An 18,417-nucleotide genomic window follows, 5' to 3' on the forward strand; every position below is an offset into this window, starting at 1 on the left:
AAGTTATGACCAGCCTAGGTAGCATATTAAAGAGCAGAGACATGACTTTGCCAACCAAGGTCCGTCTAGTCAAGGCTATGGTTTTTCCCGTGGTCATGTATGGATGTGAGAGTTGGACTGTGAAGAAAGCTGATCGCCGAAGAATTGATGCTTTTGAACTGTGGTGCTGGAGAAGACTCTTGAGAGTCCCTTGGACTGCAAGGAGATCCAACCAGTCCATTGTAGAGGAGATCAATCCTGGGTGTTCATTGGAAGGACTGATGCTAAAGCTGAAACTCCAATACTTTGGCCACCTCATGCGACGAGTTGACTCACTGGAAAAGAGTCTGATGCTGGGAGCGATTGGGGGTAGGAGGAGACGGGGATGACAGAGAATGAGGTGGCTGGATGGCATCACGGACTCGATGGACATGAGTTTGAGTGAACTCTGGGAGTTGGTGATGGACAGGGAGGCCTGGCGTGCTGTGGTTCATGGGGTCGCTAAGAGTCAGACACGACTGAGCGACTGAACTGAACTGAACAAGCTCTTACCTAACACCAGTGGTGCTAGGTCAAAGACTGTGCTTTGAATAGCAAGTTTAGAAATCTGAAAGCTATGTGGAGGACTGATTAGAGGATGTTTAGCCTGATGAGAGACAAGTCAGTTGTTTCTAACTTGGTTAATTTTACCACTTCAGGGACACTGGCAATGACATTTTTGCATTTTGGGTTGTCACAACTGGGCATGAGACGTGGTGCCCAGTAGGTAGCTAGCGGACAGAAGCCAGAGATGCTGCTAAACATCCTACATGTACTGGGCAGGCTCACAACAAAGAATTATCCATCCCTAGTATCAGTTGTGCCAATCCCTGAATTAAGTGAACTTTTACCTGGGCAAGAAGAGCTCTGTGTTTTAATGTCCTAGTAGTGGAGAACGGAGAAGGCAATGGCAAGCCACTCCAGTACTATTGCCTAGAAAATCCCATGGATGGAGGAGCCTGGTAGGCTGCAGTCCGTGGGGTCGCTAAGGGTCGGACACGACTGAGCGACTTCACTTTCACTTTTCACTTTCACACACTGGAGAAGGAAATGGCAACCCACTCCAGTGTTCTTGCCTGGAGAATCCCAGGGACAGGGGAGCCTGGTGGGCTTCCGTCTATGGAGTCACACAGAGTCGGACACGACTGAAGTGACGCAGCAGCAGCAGCAGCAGCAGCAGTGGAGATAGAAAAGAAACCACCAAGGGTTACCCAACTGAGCAGGTATGGAGTCCTAGTCAGTGATGGCTTTATAAAGATGACTTTCCAGGAAGGATTCGTGGTAATGGATTCCAGGTGGGGTAACTAATACACATGTGGGATTATTTGGTGTTGATGACAGATCCTTAATATGTTGAAGAAAATGTTCCTGAGGTTTCAGATTCTACCTGTGTCAGTGGTTCCATCAAATTTTCCCATGAATCACCTTTGCGGATTTATTAACTATGCAGATTTAAAGTATAGTACACAAACAGCTTTGTTAAGCATCCCAGGCTATTATTCTTACCCAGGAAGCTCAGAAGGTACCTATCTAATGATCAGGAATACAGAGATCTGGGTTCAAACATCTGCCTGGCACTGTCTCAGCAAACCAAGTGGAATTTAACTGCTTACTCACCTCAGTTAGGTCACCATCACTTCAGGAAATAATTATGGAAAATAACATTCATTGTAGAAAACTTAGATTATATATAAGCAAAAAAATAAAAACTATATTCCCACCAACCAGAAGTCACCTTTTCAAATTTAAAAAACATTTATTATGTTTTTTCACTTGAGGAAATTGTGTAAATCTTGTTTTATACTATGATAAATTTTTCCCAGCTTCATTGAGGTATAACTTACATAGAATAAAATATACCCATCTTAAGTGTATACTTTGATGAATTTTAGTAATTATGTATGATTGTATAACTGCCACCACAACCTTCATCTTACTGTGCTTTGCTTTACTGCTCTTCACAGATAATTGCTTTTTTTTTTTTTAATAAGTTGAAAGTTTGTGGCAACTCTGCATCAAGCAAGTCTTTTAGACTTTTGCAACAGTATTTGCTCCTTTTGAATTAGAGTTCATCTTTTCCAGATAAATGCCCAGGAGTGGGATTGCTGGATCACATGGCAACTCTAGTTTTTAAAGGAACCTCCATCTTGTTTTCCATAATGACTGCGCTGCAGTGACCTCTTGATGTGAATCTTCCTAGACTTTTTTTCAGTGAATTTATTATATATTTTTAAAGTATTAATAAAAATGGATCATATATGTAACTTCATAAATCCTTTTTGGTGGTGGTTGTTTAGTTGCTAAGTCATGTCCAACTCTTGCGACCCCATGGACTGTAACCTGCCAGTCTCCTCAGTCCATGGGATTCTCCAAGCAAGAATACTGGAGTGGGTTGCCATTTCCTTCTCCAGGGGATCTTCCCAACCCAGGAATCAAACCCGGGTTTCCTGCATTGCAGGCAGATTCTTTACCTATTGAGCCACGAGGGAAGACTATATCGTTTTTGCAATGTCTAAATTTTACCTCTCTGACAGTATTAATGCTTGGGTTCCAAAGGATTATTATTATTATTTAGTATTTGTTTGAATGCATCAAGTCTTAGTAGCGGCACATAGGATTTTCATTGTGTCATGCAGGATCTGTTCACTGTGATGCACGGATTCTTCACTTGTGGTGTGTGAGCTCCAGAGCAGGCAGCCAGTGAATTATTTATGTTATCGTTAAACAAAGAAAGATTGGCACAGTCACTGCAGCCACTGTGGGAGGTGTCCTTGACAAGATGAAGCACAACATTCTGGACCACTATTCTCAGGCCAGTGAGTACTCAGCCAGATATATCAGGAACTACATCACCCAATTTAGTGCAAGACCAGACAAGTACTTCTCTCAGGGGCTCCCCTCTGGGAGCACCCACTTGGCTGCTACAAGAAGCTGATTGAGTACTATAAGAATGAAGACCTGTCCTTACAATATGGAAGACTTTCAACATGGATGAGTACGTGGGCCTTCCTTGAGACCACTGAGAGAGTTACCACTCGTTCATGTGGAACATCTTCCTCAAACAAATTGACATCTGCCCAGAAAACACCCAAATTCTGGATGGGAATGCAGTTGGCCTACAGGCTGAGTGTGATGCCTTTGAAGAGGCAATCAAGGCTGCAGGTAGGAATTGAGCTGTTTGTTGGAGGCATGGGCCTTGATGAACACACTGCCTTTTACAAGTCAGGATCCAGTCTGTTGTCCAGGACCCATGTGAAGATGCTGGCTACAGACACCTTCCTGGCTAGTGCTAAGTTCTTCAATGGTAATCTCACCAAGACTCCCACCATGGCCCTGACAGTGGGCATGGGCACTGGCTGTCATGGGTGCTAGAGAGGTGACGATCCTCATCACAGGGTTCACAAGGTGTTCGCTCTGCACAGGGCCATCACGGAAGGAGCAAACCATGTGTGGACTACGTTTGTCTTCCCACAGCATCCCCACGTGGTGCTTATGTGTGATGAGGATGCCACCCTGGAGTTGAAAGTGAAGATCATCAAGTATTTCAGAGATTTAAAGCTTGTTCATAACAAGTTGGTGGACCCCCTGTGCAATATCAAAGAGAAAGAAACAGAAAAGCCAGCCTTTTAAGAAGCTGATTAGCTGATGCCACTTGTAGTCTCAAGGACCTCACTGGGACAGGTGGGTCTCTCTGAAGATTGTCTTTAGGAGGACAGAATTGTTTTTCTTTAATCTAGTATGGTTACTAGCTAAATGGGTGAACTTGTTCTTGGTGGTGCAGTGTGGAGTCTAGTCATGGAATTCAGCTAATTTATAATTTAATCAGAAAAAAATCACTACATAATTACGTTTGCCCCACAGATTCAGGGTTTTTAACTTTTTATTGTGCCTCTAACACTGTTCATGTGTACAATATACTCCCGTCAGGAATGTCTATCATTACATGCACTGATTCTCAATTGAGAGGGAGTTCGGGGCTTATGTGTATTGGACAAAACCTCTTTGGAAAGTCTTAAGAGCCTATCTTGGGTAGGCCTGCCCCTTGTTTTAGAATCATTGTTGCAGATTAAGGAACAAACTCAATGTCTAAAATCAGTGTAAGGCAGCAGTCCCTTTAGTCAGTAACATGTGCCATGGGAAGAAAACTCTGCCTCACCCTTTTTCCCCAACTAGGAAAACTTTGCCCAGCTGCTTTGTTCTGCTCTCTCAGTTGGCCTTTCCGTGAACTCAGAGGCCTCCTTGAGAGAGGATTTGGGTGGGTGGGGCTAAAGAGAAGGCTTTTGCCTAGGAACTCAGTGCCTCAAGGGGCCCAGCCTCATCAGACTCCTATCCCTCAGGGACACTCCAGCACCAGGAGAAAGGCAGAGATCCTGTGTTTTGTTCTAAGGTCTCACTATGGTGCCTCTCTTATATACACTCATTTGTAGGTAGGAAGTTCATGGGGGCAACAGACACAACCAAGATTCAATGTTATGTTGAGCCAGGGGAATGGGGTCAGGGGAAATAGCTCAGTTATGAGTTTAGAAACAATACCAGAGAGACGTGTTTTCTGTGTCCCTAAGAGTTGACTGAATGGTCTAGTGGTTTTCCCTACTTTCATCAATTTCAGTCTGAACTTCGCAATAAGGAGTTCATGATCTGAGCCACAGTCAGCTCCTGGTCTTGTTTTCGCTAACTGTATACAGCTTCTCCATCTTTGGTTGCAAAGAATATAATCAGTCTGATTTCGGTGTTGACCATCTGGTGATGTCCATGTGTAGAGTCTTCTCTTGTGTTGTTGGAAGAGGGTGTTTGCTATGACCAGTGCGTTCTCTTGGCAAAACTCTATTAGCCTTTGCCCTGCTTCATTCCGTGCTCCAAGGCCAAATTTGCCAGTTACTCCAGGTGTTTCTTGACTTCCTACTTTTGCATTCCAGTCCCCTATAATGAAAAGGACATCTTTTTTGGGTGTTAATTCTAAAAGGTCTTGTAGGTCTTCATAGAACTGTTCAACTTCGGCTTCTTCAGCATTACTGGTTGGGGCATAGGCCTGGATTACTGTAATATTGAATGGTTTGCCTTGGAAACGAACAGAAATCATCCTGTCATTTTTAAGATTGCATCCAAGTACTGCATTTCGGACTCTTTTGTTGACCATGATGGCTACTCCATTTCTTCTAAGGGATTCCTGCCCACAGTAGTAGATATAATGGTCATCCGAGTTAAATTCACCCATTCCAGTCCATTTTAATTCACTTGATTCCTAGAATGTCGACGTTCACTCTTGCCATCTCCTGTTTGACCACTTCCAATTTGCCTTGATTCATGGACCTAACATTCCAGGTTCCTATGCAATATTGCTCTTTACAGCACCGGACCTTGCTTCCATCACTGGTCACATCCACAACTGGGTATTGGTTTTGCTTTTGCTCCATCCCTTTATTCCTTCTATAGTTACTTCTCCACTGAGCTCCAGTAGCATACTGGGCACCTACCGACCTGGGGAATTCCTCATTCAGTATCCTATCATTTTGCCCTTTGTTACTGTTCATGGGGTTCTCAAGGCAAGTATACTGAAGTGGTTTGCCATTCCCTTCTCCAGTGGACCACATTCGGCTGTGGTCCATGTGATCAGATCGGCTAGTTTCCTGTGATTATGATTTCAGTTTGTCTGCCCTCTGGTGCCCCCCAGCAATACCTACCGTCTTGTTTGGGTTTCTCTTACCTTGGTCGTGGAAAATCTCTTCACAAACGCTCCAGCAAAGTGCAGCCGCTGTACCTTACCTTGGGTGAGGGTTATCTCCTCAAGGCCGCCCCTCCTGACCTTGAGCGCGGAGTAGCTCCTCTCGGCCCTCCTGCGCCCGCGCAGCCACTGCCTGTTGGACGTGGGGTAGCTCCTCTCGGCCTCCGGCCCTGTCCTCAGGCGTGGGGTAGCTCCTCACGGCCGCACCTCTTTGCGTCGTTCGTTGCGCCGGGGCCGGCGTCTCTCGCGTCGCGTCTGCGCCGCCGGGGCCGGCGTCTCTCGCGTCGCGTCTGCGCCGCCGGGGCCGGCGTCTCTCGCGTCGCGTCTGCGCCGCCGGGGCCGGCGTCTCTCGCGTCGCGTCTGCGCCGCCGGGGCCGGCGTCTCTCGCGTCGCGTCTGCGCCGCCGGGGCCGGCGTCTCTCGCGTCGCGTCTGCGCCGCCGGGGCCGGCGTCTCTCGCGTCGCGTCTGCGCCGCCGGGGCCGGCGTCTCTCGCGTCGCGTCTGCGCCGCCGGGGCCGGCGTCTCTCGCGTCGCGTCTGCGCCGCCGGGGCCGGCGTCTCTCAATCAAATCCCTTATGATTATACAGTGGAAGTAAGAAATAGATTTAAGGGACTAGATCTGATTGATAGAGTGCCTGATGAACTCTGGACGGAGGTTCGTGACATTGTACAGGAGACAGGGACCAAGACCATCCCCATGGAAAAGAAATGCAAAAGAGCGAAATGGCTGTCTGAGGAGGCCTTATAAATAGCTGTGAAAAGAAGAGAGGCGAAAAGCAAAGGAGAAAAGGAAAGATATAAGCATCTGAATGCAGAGTTCCAAAGAATAGCAAGGAGAGATAAGAAAGACTTCCTCAGTGATCAATGCAAAGAAATAGAGGAAAACAACAGAATAGGAAAAACAAGAGACCTCTTCAAGAAAATTAGAGATACTAAGGGAACATTTCATGCAAAGATGGGCTCGATAAAGGACAGAAATGGTATGGACCTAACAGAAGCAGAGGATATTAAGAAGAGGTGGCAGGAATACACAGAAGAACTGTACAAAAAAGATCTTCACGACCAAGATAGTCACGATAATGTGATCACTGACCTAGAGCCAGACATCTTGGAATGTGAAGTCAAGTGGGCCTTAGAAAGCATCACTACGAACAAAGCTAGTGGAGGTGATGGAATTCCAGTTGAGCTATTTCAAGTCTTGAGAGATGATGCTGTGAAAGTGCTGCACTCAATATGCCAGCAGATTTGGAAAACTCAGCAGTGGCCACAGGACTGGAAGAGGTCAGTCTTCATTCCAATCCCAAAGAAAGGCAATGCCAAAGAATGCTCAAACTACCGGACAATTGCACTCATCTCACACGCTAGTAAAGTCATGCTCAAAATTCTCCAAGCCAGGCTTCAGCAGTATGTAAACCGTGAACTCCCAGATGTTCAAGCAGGTTTTAGAAAAGGCAGAGGCACCAGAGATCAAATTGCCAACATCCGCTGGATCATGGAGAAAGCAAGAGAGTTTCAGAAAAACATCTATTTCTGCTTCATTGACTATGCCAAAGCCTTTGACTGTGTCGATCACAATAAACTGTGGAACATTCTGAAAGAGATGGGAATCCCAGACCACCTGACCTGCCTCTTGAGAAACCTGTATGCAGGTCAGGAAGCAATGGTTAGAACTGGACATGGAACAACAGACTGGTTCCAAATAGGGAAAGGTGTACGTCAAGGTTGTATATTGTCACCTTGCTTATTTAACTTATATGCAGAGTACATCATGAGGAACGCTGGGCTGGAAGAAGCACAAGCTGGAATCAGGATTGCTGGGAGAAATATCAATAACCTCAGATATGCAGATGACACTACCCTTATGGCAGAAAGTGAAGAGGAACTCAAAAGCCTCCTGATGAAAGTGAAAGAGGAGAGTGAAAAGGTTGGCTTGAAGCTCAACATTCAGAAAACAAAGATCATGGCATCTGGTCCCATCACTTCATGGGAAATAGATGGAAAAACAGTGGAAACAGTGTCAGACTTTGTTTTTTTGGGCTCCAAAATCACTGCAGATGCTGACTGCAGCCATGAAATTAAAAGACGCTTGCTCCTTGGAAGGAAAGTTATGACCAACCTTGATAGTATATTAAAAAGCAGAGACATTACTTTGCCAACCAAGGTCCGTCTAGTCAAGGCAATGGTTTTTCCCGTGGTCATGTATGGATGTGAGAGTTGGACTGTGAAGAAGGCTGATCGCCGAAGAATCGATGCTTTTGAACTGTGGTGCTGGAGAAGACTCTTGAGAGTCCCTTATACTGCAAGGAGATCCAACCAGTCCATTCTAAAGGAGATCAATCCTGGATGTTCATTGGAGGGACTGATGCTAAAGCTGAAACTGCAATACTTTGGCCACCTCATGCGACGAGTTGACTCACTGGAAAAGACTCTGATGCTGGGAAAGGTTGGGGGCGGGAGGAGAAGGGGACGACGGAGAATGAGATGACTGGATGGCATCACCGACTCTGTGGACATGAGTTTGAGTGTACTCCGGGAGTTGGTGATGGACAGGGAGGCCTGGCGTGCTGTGATTCATGGGGTCGCAGAGAGTCGGACACGACTGAGCGACTGAACTGAACTGAACTGAAGAGTTGACTGCCAAGAAATGTATCAAGTGCTTCTACAGTCGTCTAATATCCTTTCTCCACTTAAAATGTTCTGCCTTTCTAACCTCCTGAGTCTGTGTGGTGTGGTCTGATGTTCCCAGAACATCAGGAAGTACACTTTTGCCCCATTACCCTTCACTCCTTGTTCACGGGATGAGTCTATCCCTCTGCCTTCCATTCCCTCTTGTGTCTTGATGATCTGGATGCTGCCTCCCTCTTCCTCCCAGTGTTTGTGCCTGTTTGAAGTCTATCCTGCCTCTATTTTTGGAAAGGTCTTTCAGAGCCTGGCTCAGGCCTGTCTTTAACTGCTGTGTTTGGTACCAGCATTTCATTTTTAGCTTTTATATGTGATTGTGCTATGGTTCTGTTTTTTTTTTGTTTTGTTTTTGTTTCATTTTTAAAGTTTATTATTATAGATTTATTTATTTTTGGCTGCACCGGTTCTTCGTTGCTGTGTGTGGGCTTTCTCTAGTTGAGTCAAGTGAGGGCTGCTCTCTAGTTTCAGTGTGCGGGCTTCTTACTGCGGGGGCTTCTAATTGCAGTGGCTTCTGTTGTGGAGCACAGGCTCTAGGGCATTCAGGCTTCCGTAATTGCAGCTCTCAGGCTCTAGAGCACAGACTCAGTAGTTGTGGCACATGGACTTAGTTGCCCTGCAGTATGTGGAATCTCCTTTGACCAAGAATTGAACCCATGTCCCCTGCATTGGCAGATGGATTCTTAACCACTGGACCACCAGGGAAGTCCCCAGGTTGCTTTTATAATAATTATATCTCACATGTACTAAGTATGTAGATACTGCAATGAACAAGGGGGCATATTTGTTGTTGTTCAGCCACTAAGCTACATCCAACTCCTTGTGACTGCAGCCACGAAATTAAAAGACACTTACTCCTTGGAAGAAAAGCTATGACAAACCTAGACAGCATGTTAAAAAAGAGAGACATTACTTTGCCAACAAAGGTCCACATAGTCAAAGCTATGGTTTTTCCAGTAGTCATGTATGGATATGAGAGTTGGACCATAAAGAAGGCTGAAAGCCGAAGAATTGTTACTTTTGAACTGTGGTATTGGAGAAGACTCTTGAGAGTCCCCTGGACTGCAAGGAGATCAAACCAGTCCATCCTAAAGGAAATCAGTCCTGAATATTCATTAGAAGGTCTGATGCTGAAGCTGAAGCTCCAATACTTTGGCTACCTGATGCAAAGAGATGACTCATTAGAAAAAACCCTGATGCTGGGCAAGATTGAGGGCAGGAGAAGAAGGGGACAACAGAGGATGAGACAGTTGGATGGCATCACCGACTCAGTGGACTTGAGTTTGAGCAAGCTCCAGGAGATGGTGAAGGACAGTGAAGCCTCGCACGCTGCAGCCCATGGGGTCACACAGAGTCAAACATGACTGAGTGACTAAACTATGTACTAAGTGAGTGAAAAAATGTACTAAGCATTTTCTATGTGCCACACCAAATTCCCATAAAACCCTATAACAAAACTGTTTACAGAAGAGGAAATTAAAGCTCAGAGAGTTTAAGTAATTTTCCCAAGGTCACAAGATTCAAACCCAAGCACTCTGGTTCTATAGTCCATTTTTTTTTAATTCAGTGAAATCGGGGGGTTTTGTGTGGTAAAATATGTATAACATAAAACTGATCATTTAATCATTTTAAGTATACAGTTTACTGGAATTAACATTCACGTTGTTGTGCAACCAATCTCCAGAACTTCTTCATCTTGCAAAACTGTAACTTTATACCTATTAAACAACAGCTCCCTTTTCCCTGTCCCTCCCTGCCCCTAGCAACCACCATTCTACTTTCTGTTTCTCTTATTTTGACTACTTTAGATGCTTCACCTAGGTGAAATCATACAGTACTTTTTCTTTTCTGATTGGCTTATTTCACTTAGCATAATATCCTCTGGGTTCATGCATGTTGTAGCATGTGTCAGAATTTCCTTCTTTTTAAAGATGAGTAAATATGCCATTATGTGTATTGTCCACATTTTGCTTATCCATTTACCCTTGGATGGACTGCAGCCCAATTCTAATCTGTAAACTTTTCAAAATTGTGTCTTTTGATTTTAATCTTGAGGTGACAGATTGTGGGAAGTGCCAACTGTCTTGCTTAAGCTTCTCTCTTTTCTGTGGGAAACATTCTTACTTCTTATCTTCTCACCCCCATCACATACAGAGGAAATTCAACTTGTTGAAAACTTTCCATCCAAAAAGTTGCTCACAACAAATATTTGGGGATGGAGAGGGGTTGTTAAGTGGTCCATTAACAATTTTCTCCCTTCAGTCCTTCACTTCCAAACCCTCTCTCCCAGTTGCCTTTTGGGAGCCCTAGATTCCTTGCCTTTATTACATGTTCCCTAAATTTCCTACCTTACCATCAGCTTTCACCAACATCCTGAAAATTGAGTCAGGTTGGCACTGAAAAGGGTCTTTTTCTCCAAGGAACCCTGCTCTCCTGCTCAGAATCCAGTGCCAGCTTATTCCCAGATACTCAGAGCACACAAGATGGGAGAATGTTCAGTTCCCTAAAGCTGCCTCACATGTAAATTATACTTCTCATTAGTAGGGATAATTGATGTTTCTCAGTCTTTTGAAAATATGTGAATAAGAGCATCTTACTGTTTTGTTTTCGGTTGTGTTTGTTTATTTTGGCTGCAGCACATGGGATCTTAGTTCCCTGACCAAGAATCTAACCTGCATTTCCTGCATTGGAAGTGGGGAATCTTAGCCACTGACCCACCAGGGAAGTGCCCCAAATAAGAGTATCTTAAACATTACTATGTGTATTGGCATACTCTTAACTCACAATATAGGAAAATACAATACAGTAAGTCCCGTACAAACGAATAAGTTCCATTCCAAGAGTGCGTTCTTAAGTCCACTTTGTTCATAAGTCCAATAAAGTTAGCCTAGATACTCAACTAAGATAACTGACTATACAGTACTATACTATACAGGAAATAGGTTTATAATACTTTTCACACAAATAATACATAAAAAACAAAGACAAAAAATAAAACATTTTTAATCTTACAGTACAATACCTTGAAAAGTACAGTAGTACAGTACAACACCTGGCATAGAGGGGCTGGCATCAAGTGAACAGGCAAGAAGAGTTACCGACTGGAGGAGGGAGAGAGGTTGGGAGATGGTACAGCTGAAGGATGATCAGCAAAAAGAGGAGGGCAAGCTGCAATTTCACTCGTGCCTGATGCTGATGGCACAGGTTCTGGTTCCTTGCTGGATTCAACTCTTATCTACCCACTTGACATGAGTTTGAGTAAGCTCCGCGAGTTGGTGATGGACAGGGAAGCCTGGCGAGCTGCAGGCCATGTGGTCACAAAGAGTCGGACATGACTGAGTGACTGAACTGAACTGAACCCGCTTGAAAAAATGGTCCAGTGATGACTGGGCGGTAGTTTTTCTCTCATTGTAGATGACATGGTAGCACTGGAGTGCATTCCGAACGGCTGCCTGCTGCATCCTTTGTGCACTGTGCCTCAGAAACTAACAGTGCCTCCTCAGATGAGGAAAATCCCCTCACCATTTCCTGTGTCACGAATCTCTTCCGTTCTTCAGTTACTCCTTCTTCCTCTTGTCTCTATCCATCCTTCCTCTGGGCTTCCAGTTCCATCAGGCCTTCATTAGTAAGCTCCTCATGTTGCACAGAAAGTTCCATTGTTTTCACTTGGTGCTTCTTAGCAATACCAGCGACATCACCACTCCTTTTCACTTGCTTACAGACATCCTGGGCTTGAAATGAAAATATTGTACCACTGTACTCTATACAGTACCGTACAGTAAAGTACACAAAAGCATAACCACTTATAGAGGATGTACATAGGTGACCATGTACACCAGACACGTGAACCAACTTCCATGACTGGACATGCAAATGCACATTTGAGTCTTTTTTTTAATAAGATTTTTTGATGTGGACTATTTTTTTTTAAGTCTTTATTGAATCTGCTATAACACTGCTTCTGTTTTACATTTTGGGTTTTTTTGCCGCAAAGCATGTTGGATTTTAGCTGCCTGAGTAGGGATCGAACCCAAACCCCTTGCATTGGAAGGTGAAGTCTTAACTACTGAACTGCCGGGGAAGTTCCAGGTTTACATCTTTGAAAGTTTGCAACTTGAAGGTTTATATGTAGGGAACTTATTATATATTTGTTTTTCAAATGCAACTCTTAAAGACAACCATCCAGTCCCAACCAGCTTATCGGCTCTAAAGTGAAAAGTGAAAGAAAAGTAAAAGTGTTAGTTGCTTAGTTGTGTCTGACTCTTTGAAACCTCATGGACTGTAGCCCACCAGGCTCCTCTGTCCATGGAATTCTCCAGGCAAGAATACTGGAATAGGTAGCCATTCACTTCTATAGGGGATCTTCCTGATCTGGGGATTGAACCCAGGTCTCCTGCATTTCAAGCAGATTCTTTACCATCTGAGCCACCAGGGAGGCCCTACCTCACCTTAATAAAAATTTTGAAACTATTTCCCTTGTCAATCACAGTATTTAACAACTCCCAAACACTAAAATGCCTTTAGACCTTCTCTAACAACCTTGTGATTTTTGTCTTGTAAGCCTCTGATTCATTTTCTTCTCCTGAGCACTCTTTTGGTTTTCACCTAAATCTGTCTCCTGAACTGCAATTCTTAATATCCTGATTGAGTCTTTGGTTTTGCTTAATCTTAGATCCACTCCTTCAGGAAAAAACAGACTGGTGACTGTATCTACTGGAAATGACACCTTAATAATGATGTCCTCCAGCGCCTGGTAGGCTGCAGTCTGTGGGGTCGCTAAGGGTCGGACATGACTGAGCGACTTCACTTTCACTTTCCACTTTCACACATTGGAGAAGGAAATGGCAACCCACTCCAGTGTTCTTGCCTGGAGAATCCCAGGGACGGGGGAGCCTGGTGGGCTTCCGTCTATGGGGTCACACAGAGTCGGACACGACTGAAGTGACGCAGCAGCAGCAGCCTTGTTGGAGGGGACCTTTACAGGTATTGTTAACTAAATTTGTGCTGCTAAACCTAAGGACATTGACTCATGGATTCATGTTTCTCATTTAAAGAAGGCACTGTCTCCTTCCTGGATGTCACAACAAGTCTACAGACCTGAAAGCAAAGTTAATCAGACAAAGGCCAGGATAATGAAGCAGATGAAATCCGTTGTGAACAGCTTTCTTAAGATTCTGGACCACATGGACCATCTAATGCAGGAGTCTCTAGCCTCCAGGATCTAATGCCTGATGATTTGAGGTGGAGCTGATGTAATAATAATAATAGAAATAAAGTGCACAAGTGTAATGGACTTAAATGATCACAAAACTGGTCCCTGGTGCTAAAAAGGTTGAGAACCAAAGACAGTGCTTTGGACTACAGCAGCTTAAATGATTAGTCATCATAAATGTGCTATGGTAGGTAGAGTGCAAAGACTAAAAAAAAAATAGTTTGCCAGGAAGCCAGGAAGTACCAAGCAGTTGTTTGGGTTTTCCTGTAGCCCCCACTGTTAATTTAATTTACATCCAGTGTTTACCCAACTTAATTTCTCTGATTCAGGAGCAGTCTGTTGCCATGTTACAAGATATCAGGATAGAAAAAGTCTGACAATGAGAGGTCAGTTTTTCTGAAGAAGCAGAATGGATTTCATCCACAAATGCGAAAATATTTATATATTCTGTTGCTGCTGCCTTTGCATGAAAGTCAGCTAGGACTTTCCCCTTATACTCAGTTCTTTTAGTGTGAACCTCTATTTGATGACAAACAACATTTTATGTGAGGACATATCAGACTTTTAGGAATTTCACACAATTTCTTGAACACCTAAAACACATACCCACATAGACACAACATAAAGAAGGCTAAACAGTACTTATTTGACAATTCTTCCCCTAAAATTTAAACATATCAAGTACATCTAATTAGTTTAATATCTCTTCCTTTACAATGAGAGAGAATAAATCTTTGAGATCTCTGAAATATCTCTTATCTCAATTTAGTTCTAAGCCAAAAAGAATTCATTTGGAATTTGATTTGGGGAAGTTTGTCAAAAATATCCAAAAAGTTTTAAAATAGTCAAATAGAATCATACATCACTGTGAAACAATGCTTAGTTATTCATTTAACCAAAATAACAAAGACAAATATGGAAGGTTGGGCTTCTCAGAGGGCTCAGAGTTAAAGAGTCCACCTGCAGTGCAAAAGAACACCTGCAATGCAGGAGACCTGAGTTGGATCCCTACATCTGGAAAATCCTCTGGAGAAGGAAATGACAGCCTGCTCCAGTATTCTTGCCTGGAGAATCCCATGGATAGTGGAACCTGGCTTCCTGGTGGCTCAGAGGTTAAAGCGTCTGCCTCCATTGCGGAAGACCCTGGTTCGATCCCTGGGTCGGGAAGATCCCCTGGAGAAGGAGATGGTAACCCACTCCAGTATTCTTGCCTGGAGAATCCTATGGACAGAGAAGCCTGGTAGGCTACAGTCCACGGGGTTGCAAAGAGTCGGACACGACTGAGCGACTGAACGGAACGGAATGGAGTGGAACCTGGCAGGCTACAGTCCATGGGGTCGCAAAGAGTCGGACATCACTGAGTGACTGAACCACCACCACAGTTCTGAGCAAATCTTAGTTATCAAGAGGCCTTGCATTACTTAAGTTATCATACGATAAAGAAATGACTATTTTGATAAGACACAAGATCTTTGTTTTTTTTCCCTAGGCACATTACTTAAAGAAAAATATTCCTTATTTCTTATTGTCAAGAGCAGACAGATAGGAAAAAAATCAAAAACAAAAAACTCCTTTTAACAGAGGGAGAAAGCCAAACATATTACTTAAAGAAAAACCTTTCATAATCTCTTATTTGAAGAGCAGACCATTAGGAAAAAAAAATACTTTGTCCTTTTAACATAGAAGAACAAATTTCAATTTTGTACCAGTTTACTTTTGATATTAAAACTCATTTAATTAAATTCATTTCAATCATTTCTAGTCTTAACCAGGCATGAAAGTCCTTTCTAAAGATTCCTTTTTCATCAACTTTCTTTTACGGAAAACAGACATCCTACTTTCCTCATATATGGAGATGTTTTTACTTATTTGTCTATTTATTTAGCTTTAATCACATATATTAGAATTTTAAAAAAATCCTTCAGTTCAATTGCTCAGTCATGTCCGACTCTTTGTGACCCCATGGACTGCAGCATGCTAGGCTTCCCTGTCTATCACCAACTCCTGGAGGTTGCTCAAACTCATGTCCTTTTCAGTTGGTGATGCCATCCAACCATCTCATCCTCTATCATCTCCTTCTCCTCCTGCCTTCAGTCTTTCCCAGCATCCAGGTCTTTTCCAAGGAGTCAGTTCTTCACATCAGGTAGCCAAAGTATTGGAGTTTCAGCTTCAGCATCAGTCCTTCCAATGAATATTCAGGACTGATTTCCTTTAGGATTGACTGGTTGGATCTCCTTGCAGTCCAAGGGACTCTCAAGACTCTTCTCCAACACCAATTTAAAAATCCTTCTTAAGATTTTTAACTTCCCCACGTAAAAAGCCTTAGAAAACTTTAATTTGAAAATGAATAAGAACTAAATAGTAATTATGAACTATGTTTTACATTGACATTCTGTATATTGGCAAACTTATAAATAATTTTTATCATTTCTAGAAACGTGCTTTCTCATAGAAAATTTCTCAGACTGGCATCAAATACTTTAGTTTCTCTGTAAAAAGAAGTCTGTGTTCAGTAATTAATTCAATATCTCATCTTATTTGGAAATAATTTAAATATTCAATGAATTTAACTTAAAATTTAACTCATTACTTAATTTAGTAAAACTCTAAGGGTGTAAGTTACCAGTGAGATTTGAGAAACCATTTTATTTATTTAAAATATTTATTTGGTTGCCTGGGGCCCTAGTTGCGACACCTGGGATCTTTACTTGCTGGTATGCAGAATCTTTAGCTGTGGCATGTGGGATATGGTTCCTTAACCAGGGACTGAACCCAGGGCCCCTGCTTTGGGAGCACAGAGTGTTAGCCACTGGACCACCAGGGAAGTCCCCCAGGAAACTATTTTAAGTTGCTGTTCATTGTGTAAGTCATAGCCAACTCTTTGTGACTCCATGGATTTTAAGCAGATATATCATTGCTAAAAAGTTTGCCTAAAAACTCAACTTATTTACATTTAATTCATTTGTTCTTAACAACCATGTTTAGATCTATTAAAATACTTCACTAGACATTAGATAACATCAGTCATCCTCCTAAGTTATTTTTCTGACTGACAAATTTTGTAACAGAGATAACATGAGCTTATTTGACTTTTAGTAAACCTAAGTAGAATAAAATGTTATACTTGCCATTTTCCTGGTGATCAGGGGTTACGAATCCACCTGCCAATGCAAGAGACATGGGTTCAATCCCTAGTCTGAGACGATTCCACATCTCAAGGGGCAACTAAGCCTATGTACCACAACTGCCGAGCCAGAGTGCTCTAGAGCCCGTGAGCTACAACTCCTGAAGCTCATGTGCCCTGGGGCCCGTGTTCACCATAACTAAAGAAAGACTCTGCACAGCAACAAAGACCCAGCACAGCCATAAACAAATGATAAATAAATAAACTTTTTTTAAAAACTCCTTAAAAAGTGTTATACTTAATGTTGGCAATGCTAAAGGAATGTCTGTATTAAACCAACAAACTTAAACTAGCTTTTATTTCCTAAAGACTCATCCTAGATCATGTGAACTTGAAAAACATTTGGGTTAGGTTCTATTACATTTTTGCAAATAGACTTAATTTATATAGTGCTTGTTTTACTAACGCATATATATGGAATTTAGAAAGATGCAAATGATAACCCTGTATACGAGACAGCAAAAGAGACTCAGATGTATAGAACAGTCTTTGGGACTCTATGGGAGAGGGTGAGGGTGGGAGGATTTGGGAGAATGGCATTGAAACACGTATGTTGTCATATGTGAAACGAATCACTAGTTCAGGGTCAATGCATGTTATAGGATGCTCGGGGCTGGCATGCGGGGATGACCCAGAGGGAGGATAAAGGGAGGAGGGAGGTGGGAGGGGAGTTCAGGAGGGGGAACTTATATAAACCCGGGGCGAATTCATGTCAATGTATGGCAAAACCAACCAATATAATATTGTAAAATAATTTGCCTCCAATAAAAAATAAATTAATTACCCCCCAAAAAAATAAAATAAAATATTCAGGATAAATCATATTAATTTAGAAGATCCACTACAGAAAAATTAAAGCATAAATTTAGAAAAAAAAAATTTATATAGTGCTTGTTTGTGTTAAGCCAATGAAACAGAACTCTTTTACAAGATTAATTTTAGCAGCACTATCCAAAGGTAGGAAAAACACCACATGTTCACAACATATTTATATATAGACACATATGAACATAGTCTTCCCTAATAGCTCAGATAGTAAAGCATCTGCCTACAATGCAGGAGACCCAGGTTCAATCCCTGGGTTGGGAAGATCCCCTGGAAAAGGAAATGACAACCCACTCCAGTATCCTTGCCTGGACAACCCATGGACAGAGGAGCCTGGCGGGCTACAGTCCATGGGGTCGCAAAGAGTTGGACACGACTGAGCGACTAATGCACACACATGAACATACAGACAGATGCAAACAGAGGCCTTATGGTTTTTGTTTTAAAACTTTTCTTAAACTGGATTTCTGGGCAAAGGCACTTCTATAGCAGCTTGTATTTATTTATCTTTAACAATTTATTTATTCACTTATTTTTATTTTTGGTTCCTGGGCCTGCCTTCCTTGCTGCTTTCAGGTTTTCTCTAGTTGCAGCGAGTGGAGGCTACTCTTCGTTCTGGTGCGTGGGCTTGTCATTGCGGTGGTTTCTTTTGTTGCAGGATATGGGTTCTAAGGCATGTCGGCTTCACTAGGTGTAGCACGTGGACTCAGTAGTTGTGGCACACAGGCTTACTTGCTCTGAGACATGTTGCATCTTACAGTTATCGAATCCGTGTCCT

At 42.9% G+C, this 18,417-nt stretch overlaps 1 pseudogene; it reads left to right on the plus strand.

The window, feature by feature from the left end:
- Positions 1–213: 213 nt before the first annotated feature.
- LOC129555793 (glucosamine-6-phosphate deaminase 1 pseudogene) lies at positions 214–3,648 on the plus strand (annotated as a pseudogene).
- Positions 3,649–18,417: the final 14,769 nt, after the last annotated feature.

This window comes from Moschus berezovskii, chromosome 15, assembly GCF_049115385.1.
Source record: "Moschus berezovskii isolate FMDL1 chromosome 15, NW_MosBer_1.0, whole genome shotgun sequence".
Taxonomy (NCBI): domain Eukaryota; kingdom Metazoa; phylum Chordata; class Mammalia; order Artiodactyla; family Moschidae; genus Moschus; species Moschus berezovskii.